The sequence below is a fragment of the Lithobates pipiens genome, unplaced genomic scaffold, assembly GCF_037356315.1.
Source record: "Lithobates pipiens isolate NorthernLeopardFrog02 unplaced genomic scaffold, aLitPip1_a1.2 Scaffold_22, whole genome shotgun sequence".
Classification (NCBI taxonomy): Eukaryota; Metazoa; Chordata; class Amphibia; order Anura; family Ranidae; genus Lithobates; species Lithobates pipiens.
In genome coordinates, this window is record NW_027507784.1 from 349,022,692 (window position 1) to 349,041,569 (window position 18,878).

At 52.7% G+C, this 18,878-nt stretch overlaps 1 protein-coding gene across 1 annotated transcript in view; it reads left to right on the top strand.

Annotated features, from left to right (window-relative positions):
- Positions 1-2,730: 2,730 nt before the first annotated feature.
- Positions 2,731-18,878, top strand: part of LOC143925762 (protein mono-ADP-ribosyltransferase PARP9-like) — a 33,284-nt gene continuing 17,136 nt past the window's right edge. Inside the window, exon 1 of the mRNA XM_077450209.1 lies at positions 2,731-2,864. The gene's annotated coding sequence lies outside the window, so the exon portion shown is untranslated. The remainder of the gene's footprint in view (positions 2,865-18,878) is intronic.

An 18,878-nucleotide genomic window follows, 5' to 3' on the forward strand; every position in this document is an offset into this window, starting at 1 on the left:
TCCCTCTGCCCCCCTACTGTCTGTCCATCCCTCTGCCCCCCTACTGTCTGTCCATCCCTCTGCCCCCCCACTGTCTGTCCATCCCTCTGCCCCCCTACTGTCTGTCCACCCCTCTGCCCCCCCACCATCTGTCCAACCCTCTGCCTCCCTACTGTCTGTCCAACCCTCTGCCCCCCTACTGTCTGTCCACCCCTCTGCCCCCACACTGTCTGTCCATCCCTTTGCCCCCCCACCGTCTGTCCATCCCTTTGCCCCCCCACCGTCTGTCCATCCCTCTGCCCCCCCACCGTCTGTCCAACCTTCTGTCCCTTCACTGTCTGTCCAACCCTCTGCCCCCCCACCGTCTGTCCAACCCTCTGCCCCTTCACTGTCTGTCCATCCCTCTGCCTCCCCGTCTGTCCCACCATCGTCTGTCCATCCCTCTGCCCCTCCACCGTCTGTCCATCCCTCTGCCTCCCCGTCTGTCCATCCCTCTGCCCCCCCACCGTCTGTCCAACCTTCTGCCCCCCCACCGTCTGTCCAACCTTCTGTCCCTCCACTGTCTGTCCAACCCTCTGCCCCTTCACTGTCTGTCCATCCCTCTGCCTCCCCGTCTGTCCAACCTTCTGTCCCACCATCGTCTGTCCATCCCTCTGCCTCCCCGTCTGTCCATTCCTCTGCCTCCCCGTCTGTCCATCCCTCTGCCCCTCCACCGTCTGTCCATCCCTCTGCCTCCCCGTCTGTCCATCCCTCTGCCTCCCCGTCTGTCCATCCCTCTGCCTCCCCGTCTGTCCATCCCTCTGCCCCTCCACCATCTGTCCATCCCTCTGCCCCTCCACCGTCTGTCCAACCTTCTGTCCCACCATCGTCTGTCCAACCCTCTGCCCCCCCACCGTCTGTCCATCCCTCTGCCCCTCCACCGTCTGTCCAACCTTCTGTCCCTTCACTGTCTGTCCAACCCTCTGCCCCCCCACCGTCTGTCCAACCCTCTGCCCCTTCACTGTCTGTCCATCCCTCTGCCTCCCCGTCTGTCCCACCATCGTCTGTCCATCCCTCTGCCCCTCCACCGTCTGTCCATCCCTCTGCCTCCCCGTCTGTCCATCCCTCTGCCCCCCCACCGTCTGTCCAACCTTCTGCCCCCCCACCGTCTGTCCAACCTTCTGTCCCTCCACTGTCTGTCCAACCCTCTGCCCCTTCACTGTCTGTCCATCCCTCTGCCTCCCCGTCTGTCCAACCTTCTGTCCCACCATCGTCTGTCCATCCCTCTGCCTCCCCGTCTGTCCATTCCTCTGCCTCCCCGTCTGTCCATCCCTCTGCCCCTCCACCGTCTGTCCATCCCTCTGCCTCCCCGTCTGTCCATCCCTCTGCCTCCCCGTCTGTCCATCCCTCTGCCTCCCCGTCTGTCCATCCCTCTGCCCCTCCACCATCTGTCCATCCCTCTGCCCCTCCACCGTCTGTCCAACCTTCTGTCCCACCATCGTCTGTCCAACCCTCTGCCCCCCCACCGTCTGTCCATCCCTCTGCCCCTCCACCGTCTGTCCAACCTTCTGTCCCACCATCGTCTGTCCAACCCTCTGCCCCCCTACTGTCTGTCCAACACTATGACCCCCCACTGTCTGTCTATTTCTCTTCGCAAATGAAGGTGCAGGCATGTCCCCAATTTGGGGTTGTCTCACACCTCTTTTACTAGACATTAGACCTAAACCCCCCCCCCATGCACATGCTATTTCTAGAACTGTTTCTTCTGCTACACAAAATATATGTCGTTGTCCCCCCCTGCCAGGCTGCCCTCCTCTCTATCCTTTCTGTGCCAGGCTGTCCTCTCTATGCCAGGCTTCCCCCCTCTCTATCCTCCCTGTGCCAGGCTGCCCTTCTCTCTATCCTCTCTGTGCCAGGCTGCCCTCCTTTCTATCCTCCCTGTGCCAGGCTGCCCTCCTCTCTATCCTCCCTGTGCCAGGCTGCCCTCCTTTCTATCCTCCCTGTGCCAGGCTGCCCTCCCCTATATCCTCTCTGTGCCAGGCTGTCCTCTCTATGCCAGGCTTCCCCCCTCTCTATCCTCCCTGTGCCAGGCTGCCCTCCTCTCTATCCTCTCTGTGCCAGGCTGCCCTCCTTTCTATCCTCCCTGTGCCAGGCTGCCCTCCTTTCTATCCTCCCTATGCCAGGCTGCCCTCCCCTATATCCTCTCTGTGCCAGGCTGCCCTCCTCTCTATCCTCTCTGTGCCAGGCTGCCCTCCTTTCTATCCTCCCTGTGCCAGGCTGCTCTCCTCTCTATCCTCCCTGTGCCAGGCTGCCCTCCTTTCTATCCTCCCTGTGCCAGGCTGCCCTCCCCTATATCCTCTCTGTGCCAGGCTGTCCTCTCTATGCCAGGCTTCCCCCCTCTCTATCCTCCCTGTGCCAGGCTGCCCTCCTCTCTATCCTCTCTGTGCCAGGCTGCCCTCCTTTCTATCCTCCCTGTGCCAGGCTGCCCTCCTTTCTATCCTCCCTATGCCAGGCTGCCCTCCCCTATATCCTCTCTGTGCCAGGCTGCCCTCCTCTCTATCCTCTCTGTGCCAGGCTGCCCTCCTCTCTGTGCCAGGCTGCCCTCCTCTCTGTGCCAGGCTGCCCTCCTCTCTATCCTCTCTGTGCCAGGCTGCCCTCCTCTCTATCCTCTCTGTGCCAGGCTGCCCTCCTCTCTATCCTCTCTGTGCCAGGCTGCCCTCCTCTCTTTGCCAGGCTGCCCTCCTCTCTGCGCCAGGCTGCCCTCCTCTCTGTCGGTAAGACTTTACTTTCTATTTCCAGTAAAGGGAGGGGTTGGAGGAGGAGAACAGAAACAGAAAGTAAATTCCTCCTTCAAGTCCCGAGTCACCCGAACTTCCTGCACACCCGGATCACCGGACCCGAGCACGGTGAGTGACCCCTTCCCCATCCCCCACCCTAACTTCTCCCTGATTATCACCCCCCAGGGTGTACCGAACCCCCGAACCCTCCAGGGATCTCTGGGTGTCCCTCTGATACATTCTATTACTTTGTATATAATACAGGAAATGTTGTGTTCTTGTTTTCGTTTCTAAAAGTTTAATATTTAACATCCCGGAGAAGAATTCCTATTATTATCATCATTATTATTATTATTATCCTTATTGGGGGGGGGGGGGGGTCTCTGTAATAGGTCTGTATACATCAAAGTGAAACTAAATGCAAAAAACTTTATTTTTAGTTTGTGTTGCATTTTTTGGGTGTGAGAATGCACAGAAGGGCATGCGTCTTCCCGCAGCACACAGGAGAGCATGTGTTTTCTGGCACCGCACAGGAGGACATGCGTCTTCCGGCACCGCACAGAAGGGCATGCGTCTTCCGGCAGCGCACAGGAGGACACGCGTCTTCCGGCACCGCACAGGAGAGCATGCGTCTTCCGGCACCGCACAGGAGGACATGCGTCTTCTGGCAGCGCACAGGAGGACATGCGTCTTGCGGCAGTGCACAGGAGAGCATGCGTCTTCCGGCACCGCACAGGAGAGCATGCGTCATCTGCCAGCGCACAGGAGGATATGCGTCTTCTGGCATTGCACAGGCGAGCATGCGTCTTCCAGCAGCGCACAGGAGGGCATGCATCTTCCAGCACCGCACAGGAGAGCATGCGTGTTCCGGCACCGCACAGGAGGATATGCGTCTTCTGGCACTGCACAGGAGGGCATGCGTCTTCAGGCACCGCACAGGAGAGCATGCGTCATCTGCCAGCGCACAGGAGGATATGCGTCTTCTGGCATTGCACAGGCGAGCATGCGTCTTCCAGCAGCGCACAGGAGGGCATGCGTCTTCCAGCACCGCACAGGAGGGCATGCGTCTTCCAGCACCGCACAGGAGAGCATGCGTGTTCCGGCACCGCACAGGAGGGCATGCGTCTTCAGGCACCGCACAGGAGAGCATGCGTCTTCAGGCACCGCACAGGAGGGCATGCGTCTTCCAGCACCGCACAGGAGAGCATACGTGTTCCGGCACCGCACAGGAGGGCATGCGTCTTCAGGCACCGCACAGGAGAGCATGCGTCTTCAGGCACCGCACAGGAGGGCATGCGTCTTCAGGCACCGCACAGGAGAGCATGCGTCTTCAGGCACCGCACAGGAGGGCATGCGTCTTCCGGCACCGCACAGGAGAGCATGCGTCTTCCAGCACCGCACAGGAGGGCATGCGTCTTCCGGCAGCGCACAGGAGGGCATGCGTCTTCCGGCAGCGCACAGGAGGGCATGCATCATCCGGCAGCGCACAGGAAGACATGCGTCTTCCGGCAGCGCACAGGAGAGCATGCGTCTTCCGGCACCGCACAGGAGGACATGCGTCTTCCGGCAGCGCACAGGAGAGCATGCGTCTTCCGGCACCGCACAGGAGGGCATGCGTCTTCTGGCAGCGCACAGGAGGACATGCGTCTTCCGGCAACACACAGGAGGGCATGCGTCTTCCAGCACCGCACAGACATGCGCCGGGCTCTGTGGAGACATGCAAGTCCATTCACTTAGTATTATCCCCACAAATCTAGCAAGCGCGGTGCATTCTCAGCCACTAGAACGCATTATACTGCACACCATGCGATTTGTTGAGTCAATTTTAAAAATCATTCCTGCGGTACTTCTTGTGTTTTTTTATTGGGCTGTTCTAAATGTGCTCTGCAGGAACACGCAGAACATTTCAGCTCAGACACACCCTGTCAGGTATGTTTGTTTTTTCTTATCTGTGAGCCCATCAGGGAGATGTCCCTTCACTTCCTGTCCCAGAGCCAAAGCAGGAAGTGAGAGGAAATCCCTGCAAAGTGAGTACCACTTCTCTTGTCCTGTATGTCGGGTGTAATTCTCGGTATCTGTTCTTATTCTGTATGTATGGACAGTGGTACTGTCGGGGAGGGGGGTGCCAACCAATCAGGGGGGATGATGACATCATCGTTCCTCCCAGAAATCTTCACCCAATCCAACCAGAAATGTCCAGGTCCTCCTGTCAATGGGCATCCCAAGGAAAGACACCTAAGTGATAAATGTCTGGTATCTAATCCCTGGTGTCCAACGTACAGCATGGGGGGTCACCGATGGCTCTATGGCACCTCTATTGTGTGAGCCTTGGGTCCCAGCACTAGGAGCATTGATTGGTAAAGGGTGTAATAATAATGATCTCTGGGAGTCTCATGTCCCCATCTCCAACTGTCTTCCAAATTATATCTCCAGTTTCCAACCAGTGCAGAGTCTCTGACCATCTCTTTGGGGGGTGTCTGTAACCTCTGACCATCTCTTTGGGGGGTGTCTGTAGCCTCTGACCATCTCTTTGGGGGGTGTCTGTAGCCTCTGACCATCTCTTTGGGGGGTGTCTGTAGCCTCTGACCATCTTTTTGGGGGGTGTCTGTAACCTCTGACCATCTCTTTGGGGGGGGGTGTCTATAGCCTCTGACTATCTCTTTGATGGAAGGATAGAAGAATGGATTGGATGGGATTGGATGGATGGATGGAGAGGTAAACGGATAAGGTGTAAGTTAATAGTGGTGATGCCCTCACAATCCAGACCAGGATCCTATGTAAACGTTCAGCACTTCTTATTAGTTCAGGGAAGTCCCAGGTGTGGTCTCCATTCCCATTATCCTCCACCCCCCTCTTAGTTTGGGTAGGTCCCAAGTTTGGCCTCCCTTCCCATCATCCTTCATCCCTCTCTTTGCTCAGGTATGTCCCAGATGTGGCCCCCCTTCCCATCATCCTTCATCCCTCTCTTAGTTAAGGTAGGTCCCAAATTTGGCTTCCCTTCCCATCCTCTTCCACCCCTCTCTTTGCCCAGGTAGGTCCCAGATGTGGCCCCCCTTCCCATCATCCTCCATCCCTCTCTTAGTTCAGGTAGGTCCCAAGTTTGGCTTCCCTTCCCATCCTCTTCCACCCCACTCTTTGCTCAGGTAGGTCCCAGATGTGGCCTTCCTTCCCATCATCCTCCACCCCCTCTTTGCTCAGGTAGGTCCCAGATGTGGCCTCCCTTCCCATCATCCTCCACCCCTCTCTTTGCTCAGGTAGGTCCCAGATGTGGCTTCCCTTCCCATCATCCTCCACCCCTCTCTTTGCTCAGGTAGGTCCCAGATGTGGCCTCCCTTCCCATCATTCTTCACCCCTCTCTTTGCTCAGGTAAGTCCCAGATGTGGTCTCCCTTCCCATCATCCTTCACCCCTCTCTTTGCTCAGGTAAGTCCCAGACGTGGCCCCTCCTTCCCATCATCCTCCACCCCTCTCTTAGTTCAGGTAAGTCCCAAGTTTGGCTTCCCATCCTCTTCCACCCCTCTCTTTGCTCAGGTAGGTCCCAGATGTGGCCTCCCTTTCCATCATCCTCCATCCCTCTCTTTGCTCAGGTAGGTCCCAAGTTTGGCTTCCCTCCCCATCATCCTCCACCCCTCTTAGTTCAGGTGGTGGCTGTAGAACATGGTGTCCTCGCGGTGTCCTGGTAACACATTCCTGAGTATCCACATGTGGCGTCTGACATTTATCACACAATAATGTTCTGGTTGCTGATTAACTTTTTATCTTCAGCCTCACCTTGGCCCTGACCCCGGATCAGACTGATAAACATTCTATTCCCATAGTAATCACCAAACCTGCCAGGAGACCAAAGCTTTGGCCGATCTGTTCAATGCACCCAATGATTGTCTCCAGTCACACAGCGAGGGTCCGGAGGTTGGTGCGGAGACTCTGACTCCATTCCTTCCTGAGGTGCCCTCGGGTATTGGGTGGTGTGATGGAGCCCATGATGGAGGCTGTCCATGGACACCCAATGGCACCATCATCTATGGTGGTGCAGAGTATGCTGAGCTGCACAGACCTGGCATCAATCATCACCGGGGGGCATATGTGGGAACTCCGTGACATATTTACATCCCTGGGGGCTCCTGGAACTCTGTGAGCCGGAGATCCCGTGAAGAGGAGGTGCATCACGGCAGGGCCTGGTCCCAAATGAGATGTTTGCTGAAAATAACAGAACCGCTGAGCCCAGGTTTGGTAGTGATGGGCCCTTTCCAGGGGGGTGAAGTTGTAATTTGGTCTCCCAAACATTGACTTGGTCTTATATTCATGCAGACAGTGGCAGAGCACTGAACTGGACCAGTACATGGGCATCAAATCTCGGCAACATACTGAGAACTCTGACAATAGGCAGACATCAAAGAGTAATGGTGGCAGCAAATGGGCAATACAATAGAGGGTGGGGCTGGGACAAGGGGTGGGCAGAAGGAGCGGCTGCCCTGGGTGCAGCGTCTATTGTAGGGATGGGGGCACGGCAAGTTCCTTCTACTATAAGGCTGACAGGAGTAATGACAGCGGCATCAATACTTCTGTCACCCAGCGCTGGAAGCGGCGAGGAGAGGAGGAGAGAGCCGGGAGGAGGTGCGGGCTGTGCTCTCTCCCCCCCCCCCCCCTCCTCCTCATAGGTTTGCCCATAATGAAGAGGTGGGGGGGCATAATGTGGAGTTTTTGCCCTGGATACTGTATGATCTTGTCTTGGCACTGATAGAGATGCAGTGATTGCCCAGACTGCACCCCCCCCCCCCCGACCTTTACTCCTGCCATTGCCAGTAGACTCTGCCTTCCTCTGAGCTCCTCCAAACATATGCCCCACCCCCACCTTTTCCAGCTCTCCTCCCCCTCTTTTCTTTTTCTTTTCAGTTTTTCTTTCTGGTACGCAGTTTGAATGATGTTGATGTCAGGCCTGAGTGCTTCCTCCTAAGGACCCGTTCACACCTGAGCGGCGCGTTTTTTGTAGCGGCGCCACTCATTATCAATGGGCCTCCCTCTGTCCAAAACTGCACCAAAGAAGCCTGTGAGCCAAATGTTGGCACTGAGCCCGGGGTGTTTGGCACAATATTTGCTTTGTTGTGATTCTTGGATGTTTTCTGATATGACAGTTGTAGCAAATTAAAGGGGCTGTAAACCTTCGTGGATTCCATTCTATGCAGGTAAAATACCTCCTGTATTGCAGCAGCCCCCCCCCCCCCAGAGCCCCCCATTTCTTGTGAACCCGATCGTTCCAGGGATGAGCACAGCAGCTCCAGCCGGTGTCTCGGGTCCTGATTGGATAGATTGATAGCAGCGCAGACATTGGCTCCCGCTGCTGTCAATCAAATCCAGTGACACGGGAGTCGGGGGCGGGGCCGAGTCCTGCTGTCTGTGTCAATGGAGGCACTAGAAGGACTTGGGAGTGCACTGAACGGGTGCCCCCCCATGTAAATCGACTCTCCGTGGGGGTACTCCAGAAGAGGGGGAGCCAGGAGCCCCACCGGGGGACCCCAGAAGAGGAGAATTGGGGCCACTCTGTGCAAAACCAGCTGCACAGAGGAGGGAAGTATAACATTTGTTATTTAAAAAAAATAATAATCTTTACAACCCCTTTAAGAAATGATTCCCACAGCAAACGTGCGATTTTCCCTGATTCTGGAATCGCATGATTCTGATAATTCTCAATGTGAACGGGACCTTAATAAAAGCCCAGTGATATTATCTAAAGATAACGTCTCTCCCTCACATTGCTGTGTACAGACGCTGACTCTGACCATCACATTGCTGTGTACAGACACTGACTCTGACCGTCACATTGCTGTGTACAGACGCTGACTCTGACCCTCACATTGCTGTGTACAGACGCTGACTCTGACCCTCACATTGCTGTGTACAGACGCTGACTCTGACCGTCACATTGCTGTGTACAGACGCTGACTCTGACCCTCACATTGCTGTGTACAGACGCTGACTCTGACCCTCACATTGCTGTGTACAGACGCTGACACTGATCATCACATTGCTATGTACAGACGCTGACTCTGACCCTCACATTGCTGTGTACAGACGCCGACTCTGATCATCACATTGCTGTGTACAGACGCTGACTCTGATCATCACATTGCTGTGTACAGACGCTGACTCTGACCCTCACATTGCTGTGTACAGACGCTGACTCTGACCCTCACATTGCTGTGTACAGACGCTGACTCTGACCCTCACATTGCTGTGTACAGACGCTGACTCTGACCATCACATTGCTGTGTACAGACGCCGACTCTGACCCTCACATTGCTGTGTACAGACGCTGACTCTGATCATCACATTGCTGTGTACAGACGCTGACTCTGACCCTCACATTGCTGTGTACAGACGCTGACTCTGACCCTCACATTGCTGTGTACAGACGCTGACTCTGATCATCACATTGCTGTGTACAGACGCTGACTCTGACTCTCACATTGCTGTGTACAGACGCTGACTCTGACCCTCACATTGCTGTGTACAGACGCTGACTCTGACCCTCACATTGCTGTGTACAGACGCTGACTCTGACCCTCACATTGCTGTGTACAGACGCTGACTCTGACCCTCACATTGCTGTGTACAGACGCTGACTCTGACCATCACATTGCTGTGTACAGACGCCGACTCTGACCCTCACATTGCTGTGTACAGACACTGACTCTGACCCTCACATTGCTGTGTACAGACACTGACTCTGATCATCACATTGCTGTGTACAGACGCTGACTCTGATCATCACATTGCTCTGTATAGACGCTGACTCTGACCCTCACATTGCTGTGTACAGACGCTGACTCTGACCCTCACATTGCTGTGTACAGACGCTGACTCTGACCCTCACATTGCTGTGTACAGACGCCGACTCTGACCCTCACATTGCTGTGTACAGACGCCGACTCTGATCATCACATTGCTGTGTACAGACGCTGACTCTGACCCTCACATTGCTGTGTACAGACGCTGACTCTGACCCTCACATTGCTGTGTACAGACGCTGACTCTGACCCTCACATTGCTGTGTACAGACGCTGACTCTGACCCTCACATTGCTGTGTACAGACGCTGACTCTGACCATCACATTGCTGTGTACAGACGCTGACTCTGACCCTCACATTGCTGTGTACAGACGCTGACTCTGACCCTCACATTGCTGTGTACAGACGCTGACTCTGACCCTCACATTGCTGTGTACAGACGCTGACTCTGACCCTCACATTGCTGTGTACAGACGCTGACTCTGACCCTCACATTGCTGTGTACAGACGCTGACTCTGACCCTCACATTGCTGTGTACAGACGCTGACTCTGACCCTCACATTGCTGTGTACAGACGCTGACTCTGACCCTCACATTGCTGTGTACAGACGCTGACTCTGATCATCACATTGCTGTGTACAGAGGCTGACTCTGATCATCACATTGCTGTGTACAGAGGCTGACTCTGATCATCACATTGCTGTGTACAGACGCTGACTCTGACCCTCACATTGCTGTGTACAGACGCTGACTCTGACCCTCACATTGCTGTGTACAGACGCTGACTCTGATCATCACATTGATGTGTACAGACTTTGACTCTGACCCTCACATTGCTGTGTACAGACGCTGACTCTGATCATCACATTGCTGTGTACAGATGCTGACTCTGATCATCACATTGCTGTGTACAGACGCTGACTCTGATCATCACATTGCTGTGTACAGACGCTGACTCTGATCATCACATTGCTGTGTACAGATGCTGACTCTGATCATCACATTGCTGTGTACAGACGCTGACTCTGATCATCACATTGCTGTGTACAGACAGACGCCGACTCTGACCCTCACATTGCTGTGTATAGACGCCGACTCTGACCCTCACATTGCTGTGTACAGACGCCGACTCTGATCATCACATTGCTGTGTACAGACGCTGACTCTGACCCTCACATTGCTGTGTACAGATGCTGACTCTGATCATCACATTGCTGTGTACAGACGCTGACTCTGATCATCACATTGCTGTGTACAGACGCCGACTCTGATCATCACATTGCTGTGTACAGACGCTGACTCTGATCATAACATTGCTGTGTACAGACGCCGACTCTGACCCTCACATTGCTGTGTACAGACGCTGACTCTGATCATAACATTGCTGTGTACAGACGCTGACTCTGACCCTCACATTGCTGTGTACAGACGCTGACTCTGATCATCTCATTGCTGTGTACAGACTCTGACTCTGATCATCACATTGCTGTGTACAGACGCCGACTCTGACCCTCACATTGCTGTGTACAGACGCTGACTCTGATCATCACATTGCTGTGTACAGACGCCGACTTTGATCATCACATTGCTGTGTACAGACACTGACTCTGACCCTCACATTGCTGTGTACAGACGCTGACTCTGACCCTCACATTGCTGTGTACAGACGCTGACACTGATCATCACATTGCTATGTACAGACGCTGACTCTGACCCTCACATTGCTGTGTACAGACGCCGACTCTGATCATCACATTGCTGTGTACAGACGCTGACTCTGATCATCACATTGCTGTGTACAGACACTGACTCTGACCCTCACATTGCTGTGTACAGACGCTGACTCTGACCCTCACATTGCTGTGTACAGACGCTGACTCTGACCCTCACATTGCTGTGTACAGACGCTGACTCTGACCATGACATTGCTGTGTACAGACGCCGACTCTGACCCTCACATTGCTGTGTACAGACGCTGACTCTGATCATCACATTGCTGTGTACAGACGCTGACTCTGACCCTCACATTGCTGTGTACAGACGCTGACTCTGACCCTCACATTGCTGTGTACAGACGCTGACTCTGATCATCACATTGCTGTGTACAGACGCTGACTCTGACTCTCACATTGCTGTGTACAGACGCTGACTCTGACCCTCACATTGCTGTGTACAGACGCTGACTCTGACCCTCACATTGCTGTGTACAGACGCTGACTCTGACCCTCACATTGCTGTGTACAGACGCTGACTCTGACCCTCACATTGCTGTGTACAGACGCTGACTCTGACCCTCACATTGCTGTGTACAGACGCTGACTCTGACCATCACATTGCTGTGTACAGACGCCGACTCTGACCCTCACATTGCTGTGTACAGACACTGACTCTGACCCTCACATTGCTGTGTACAGACACTGACTCTGATCATCACATTGCTGTGTACAGAGGCTGACTCTGATCATCACATTGCTGTGTACAGACGCTGACTCTGATCATCACATTGCTGTGTACAGACGCTGACTCTGACCCTCACATTGCTGTGTACAGACGCTGACTCTGACCCTCACATTGCTGTGTACAGACGCTGACTCTGATCATCACATTGCTGTGTACAGACGCTGACTCTGATCATCACATTGCTGTGTACAGACGCTGACTCTGATCATCACATTGCTGTGTACAGATGCTGACTCTGATCATCACATTGCTGTGTACAGATGCTGACTCTGATCATCACATTGCTGTGTACAGACGCTGACTCTGATCATCACATTGCTGTGTACAGACGCCGACTCTGACCCTCACATTGCTGTGTACAGACGCCGACTCTGATCATCACATTGCTGTGTACAGACGCTGACTCTGATCATCACATTGCTGTGTACAGACGCCGACTCTGATCATCACATTGCTGTGTACAGACGCTGACTCTGATCATAACATTGCTGTGTACAGACGCCGACTCTGACCCTCACATTGCTGTGTACAGACGCTGACTCTGATCATAACATTGCTGTGTACAGACGCTGACTCTGACCCTCACATTGCTGTGTACAGACGCTGACTCTGATCATCTCATTGCTGTGTACAGACTCTGACTCTGATCATCACATTGCTGTGTACAGACTCTGACTCTGACCCTCACATTGCTGTGTACAGATGCTGACTCTGATCATCACATTGCTGTGTACAGACGCCGACTCTGACCCTCACATTGCTGTGTACAGACGCTGACTCTGATCATCACATTGCTGTGTACAGACGCCGACTTTGATCATCACATTGCTGTGTACAGACACTGACTCTGACCCTCACATTGCTGTGTACAGACGCTGACTCTGACCCTCACATTGCTGTGTACAGACGCTGACTCTGACCCTCACATTGCTGTGTACAGACGCTGACTCTGATCATCACATTGCTGTGTACAGACGCTGACTCTAACCATCACATTGCTGTGTACAGACGCTGACTCTGACCATCACATTGCTGTGTACAGACGCTGACTCTGACCATCACATTGCTGTGTACAGACGCTGACTCTGATCATCACATTGCTGTGTACAGACTCTGACTCTGATCATCATATTGCTGTGTACAGACGCTGACTCTGACCATCACATTGCTGTGTACAGACGCTGACTCTGATCATCACATTGCTGTGTACAGACGCTGACTCTGACCATCACATTGCTGTGTACAGACGCTGACTCTGACCATCACATTGCTGTGTACAGACGCTGACTCTGATCATCACATTGCTGTGTACAGACGCTGACTCTGACCCTCACATTGCTGTGTACAGACGCTGACTCTGACCCTCACATTGCTGTGTACAGACGCTGACTCTGATCATCACATTGCTGTGTACAGACGCTGACTCTGACTCTCACATTGCTGTGTACAGACGCTGACTCTGACCCTCACATTGCTGTGTACAGACGCTGACTCTGACCCTCACATTGCTGTGTACAGACGCTGACTCTGACCCTCACATTGCTGTGTACAGACGCTGACTCTGACCCTCACATTGCTGTGTACAGACGCTGACTCTGACCATCACATTGCTGTGTACAGACGCCGACTCTGACCCTCACATTGCTGTGTACAGACACTGACTCTGACCCTCACATTGCTGTGTACAGACACTGACTCTGATCATCACATTGCTGTGTACAGAGGCTGACTCTGATCATCACATTGCTGTGTACAGACGCTGACTCTGATCATCACATTGCTGTGTACAGACGCTGACTCTGACCCTCACATTGCTGTGTACAGACGCTGACTCTGACCCTCACATTGCTGTGTACAGACGCTGACTCTGATCATCACATTGCTGTGTACAGATGCTGACTCTGATCATCACATTGCTGTGTACAGACGCTGACTCTGATCATCACATTGCTGTGTACAGACGCTGACTCTGATCATCACATTGCTGTGTACAGATGCTGACTCTGATCATCACATTGCTGTGTACAGACGCTGACTCTGATCATCACATTGCTGTGTACAGACGCCGACTCTGACCCTCACATTGCTGTGTACAGACGCCGACTCTGATCATCACATTGCTGTGTACAGACGCTGACTCTGATCATCACATTGCTGTGTACAGACGCCGACTCTGATCATCACATTGCTGTGTACAGACGCTGACTCTGATCATAACATTGCTGTGTACAGACGCCGACTCTGACCCTCACATTGCTGTGTACAGACGCTGACTCTGATCATAACATTGCTGTGTACAGACGCTGACTCTGACCCTCACATTGCTGTGTACAGACGCTGACTCTGATCATCTCATTGCTGTGTACAGACTCTGACTCTGATCATCACATTGCTGTGTACAGACTCTGACTCTGACCCTCACATTGCTGTGTACAGATGCTGACTCTGATCATCACATTGCTGTGTACAGACGCCGACTCTGACCCTCACATTGCTGTGTACAGACGCTGACTCTGATCATCACATTGCTGTGTACAGACGCCGACTTTGATCATCACATTGCTGTGTACAGACACTGACTCTGACCCTCACATTGCTGTGTACAGACGCTGACTCTGACCCTCACATTGCTGTGTACAGACGCTGACTCTGACCCTCACATTGCTGTGTACAGACGCTGACTCTGATCATCACATTGCTGTGTACAGACGCTGACTCTAACCATCACATTGCTGTGTACAGACGCTGACTCTGACCATCACATTGCTGTGTACAGACGCTGACTCTGACCATCACATTGCTGTGTACAGACGCTGACTCTGATCATCACATTGCTGTGTACAGACTCTGACTCTGATCATCATATTGCTGTGTACAGACGCTGACTCTGACCATCACATTGCTGTGTACAGACGCTGACTCTGATCATCACATTGCTGTGTACAGACGCTGACTCTGACCATCACATTGCTGTGTACAGACGCTGACTCTGACCATCACATTGCTGTGTACAGACGCTGACTCTGATCATCACATTGCTGTGTACAGACGCTGACTCTAACCATCACATTGCTGTGTACAGACGCTGACTCTGACCATCACATTGCTGTGTACAGACGCTGACTCTGACCATCACATTGCTGTGTACAGACGCTGACTCTGATCATCACATTGCTGTGTACAGACTCTGACTCTGATCATCACATTGCTGTGTACAGACGCTGACTCTGACCATCACATTGCTGTGTACAGACGCTGACTCTGATCATCACATTGCTGTGTACAGACGCTGACTCTGACCATCACATCACTGTATACAGACGCCGACTCTGACCCTCACATCACTGTATACAGACGCCGACTCTGACCCTCACATTGCTGTGTACAGACGCTGACTCTGACCCTCACATTGCTGTGTACAGACGCTGACTCTGACCCTCACATTGCTGTGTACAGATGCTGACTCTGATCATCACATTGCTGTGTACAGACGCTGACTCTGACCCTCACATTGCTGTGTACAGATGCTGACTCTGACCCTCACATTGCTGTGTACAGATGCTGACTCTGATCATCACATTGCTGTGTACAGACGCCGACTCTGACCCTCACATTGCTGTGTACAGACGCTGACTCTGACCCTCACATTGCTGTGTACAGACGCTGACTCTGACCCTCACATTGCTGTGTACAGACGCTGACTCTGACCCTCACATTGCTGTGTACAGATGCTGACTCTGACCCTCACATTGCTGTGTACAGATGCTGACTCTGATCATCACATTGCTGTGTACAGACGCCGACTCTGACCCTCACATTGCTGTGTACAGACGCCGACTTTGATCATCACATTGCTGTGTACAGACACTGACTCTGACCCTCACATTGCTGTGTACAGACGCTGACTCTGACCCTCACATTGCTGTGTACAGACGCTGACTCTGATCATCACATTGCTGTGTACAGACGCTGACTCTGACCATCACATTGCTGTGTACAGACGCTGACTCTGATCATCACATTGCTGTGTACAGACTCTGACTCTGATCATCACATTGCTGTGTACAGACGCTGACTCTGACCATCACATTGCTGTGTACAGACGCTGACTCTGATCATCACATTGCTGTGTACAGACGCTGACTCTGACCATCACATCACTGTATACAGACGCCGACTCTGACCCTCACATCACTGTATACAGACGCCGACTCTGACCCTCACATTGCTGTGTACAGACGCTGACTCTGACCCTCACATTGCTGTGTACAGACGCTGACTCTGACCCTCACATTGCTGTGTACAGATGCTGACTCTGATCATCACATTGCTGTGTACAGACGCTGACTCTGACCCTCACATTGCTGTGTACAGATGCTGACTCTGACCCTCACATTGCTGTGTACAGATGCTGACTCTGATCATCACATTGCTGTGTACAGACGCCGACTCTGACCCTCACATTGCTGTGTACAGACGCTGACTCTGACCCTCACATTGCTGTGTACAGACGCTGACTCTGACCCTCACATTGCTGTGTACAGACGCTGACTCTGACCCTCACATTGCTGTGTACAGATGCTGACTCTGACCCTCACATTGCTGTGTACAGATGCTGACTCTGATCATCACATTGCTGTGTACAGACGCCGACTCTGACCCTCACATTGCTGTGTACAGACGCCGACTTTGATCATCACATTGCTGTGTACAGACACTGACTCTGACCCTCACATTGCTGTGTACAGACGCTGACTCTGACCCTCACATTGCTGTGTACAGACGCTGACTCTGATCATCACATTGCTGTGTACAGACGCTGACTCTGACCATCACATTGCTGTGTACAGACGCTGACTCTGACCATCACATTGCTGTGTACAGACGCTGACTCTGACCCTCACATTGCTGTGTACAGACGCTGACTCTGATCATCACATTGCTGTGTACAGACGCTGACTCTGATCATCACATTGCTGTGTACAGACGCCGACTTTGATCATCACATTGCTGTGTACAGACGCCGACTCTGATCATCACATTGCTGTGTACAGACGCTGACTCTGATCATCACATTGCTGTGTACAGACGCCGACTTTGATCATCACATTGCTGTGTACAGACGCTGACTCTGACCCTCACATTGCTGTGTACAGACGCCGACATTGATCATCACATTGCTGTGTACAGACGCTGACTCTGACCCTCACATTGCTGTGTACAGACGCTGACTCTACCTGGAGACTACAGCTAACTACAACAAACCTGAATCTTTTCTTCTCTTCTACTCTAATGTAATCATACCTATTGCACCCCTCCCCCGTACACATATAACTACAGATCACACATGGAGACAAGGTTTATAATAGATTAGTGACTGACTTAGAATATTTACATAAATCTCGTCTCTTTTATATCTTAAAATCATTGAAAAAAGTGTACATTTCCTTAAGACCCCTTTCACACTGGAGGCATTTTTCAGGCACTAAAGGGACAAAAATGGCGCCTGAAAAATGCCTCCCCTGCGGCCCCAGCATGAGAGGCCAAGTGCTTTCACACCGGGGCGGTGCGCTGGCAGGACATTAAGGCCCCTTTCACACTGGGGCGGCGTCATTGGGGCGGCGTCAGCTTTGCCGCCATTTTTTCAGCCGCTAGCGGGGTGGTTTTAACCCCTGCTAGCGGCCGGAGAAGGGTTTAAACGACCCACAAAGCGCCACTGCATCGTTGCTTTGCCATTCAGTTCAACTGGGCAGGAGCGGTTCACCGCTCCAAAGATGCTAGCAGGACTTTTCTTAGCGTCCTGCCAGCGCACCGCTCCAGTGTGAGAGTCCTCAGGCTTTCACACTGGAGAGACAGGAGACGCTGTTTACAGGTGCTATGAGGGCGCTATTTTTAGCGCTGTAGCGCCTAAGCGTGAAAGGGGTCTAAATAAAGTCCTACAAGTAGCATCTTTAGGGCGATGGGGGAGAGGTGTATACAACACCCCTCCTCCGCCTCCCCTGTCCATTGAAATCAATGGACACCACTGTCAAAGCACCTGTAAAGCGCTTCAGAAGCAGAACTTTTAGGGAGCATTACACCCTTTCCTTGGCCACTAGCGGGGGGCTAAAAGCGCCCCCGCTACTGACCGGATATCGCCGGAAAAAACGACAGTAAATCGCTGTTAAAAGCAGCGGTTCAGTCTTAAAGTGGGTGTAAAACCTCACATATCCACAGTGAAGTGACCGGCCTCAGGTGATACACAGAGATGTAACAAATCCTCCTACATAAATTGTACCTGTTTATCTGTAGTCTTCTCTCCGCTACATCCATTCAAAGTGCTGAATTTGAGCAGGTTGTCTGAGCTTTCAGAAAGCAGGGGTCAGGGAGCTGAAGTTACATTTTGCGGAGCTCAGTGAGAGCTGATTGGAGGGAAGGGATGCATTCTCCTTCACACTGCACACAGGAACAGAGCTGAGGCTGTCAATCACAGGCTGTGTGTTGGAGCTAGTATGATGGACAGAACTCAACTGTTTTTGTTGCAAGTGCACTGAAAGGCCCCTTTCGCACGGGCTGTCCGTTCAGGGCCGCCTTTTTCGTTTTTTTTCAGGCAGACCTGATCGAACCCTGCATTGTCCTCTTTGGAGCAGCGGATACATGTCTGCTGACACCCACTGCCAGGGCCGGTGCTACCACTAGGCAAACTAGGCAGCCGCCTAGGGCCCCCGGCCGCTGGTGTTCCTACTCCCTCTCTCCCTTAGCAACTAACTTAACAAGCAGCCGATCTACTCCCGAGTCCCTCCATACAGTACCAGAGGCGCCAGTGCAGTTCAAGTTCACCTTTGTGAAAAAATAATAAATGCAGAATTGCAAAAAGGTAAAAAAAAAAGTGCATTTATTATTATTTTAGTCAATGTC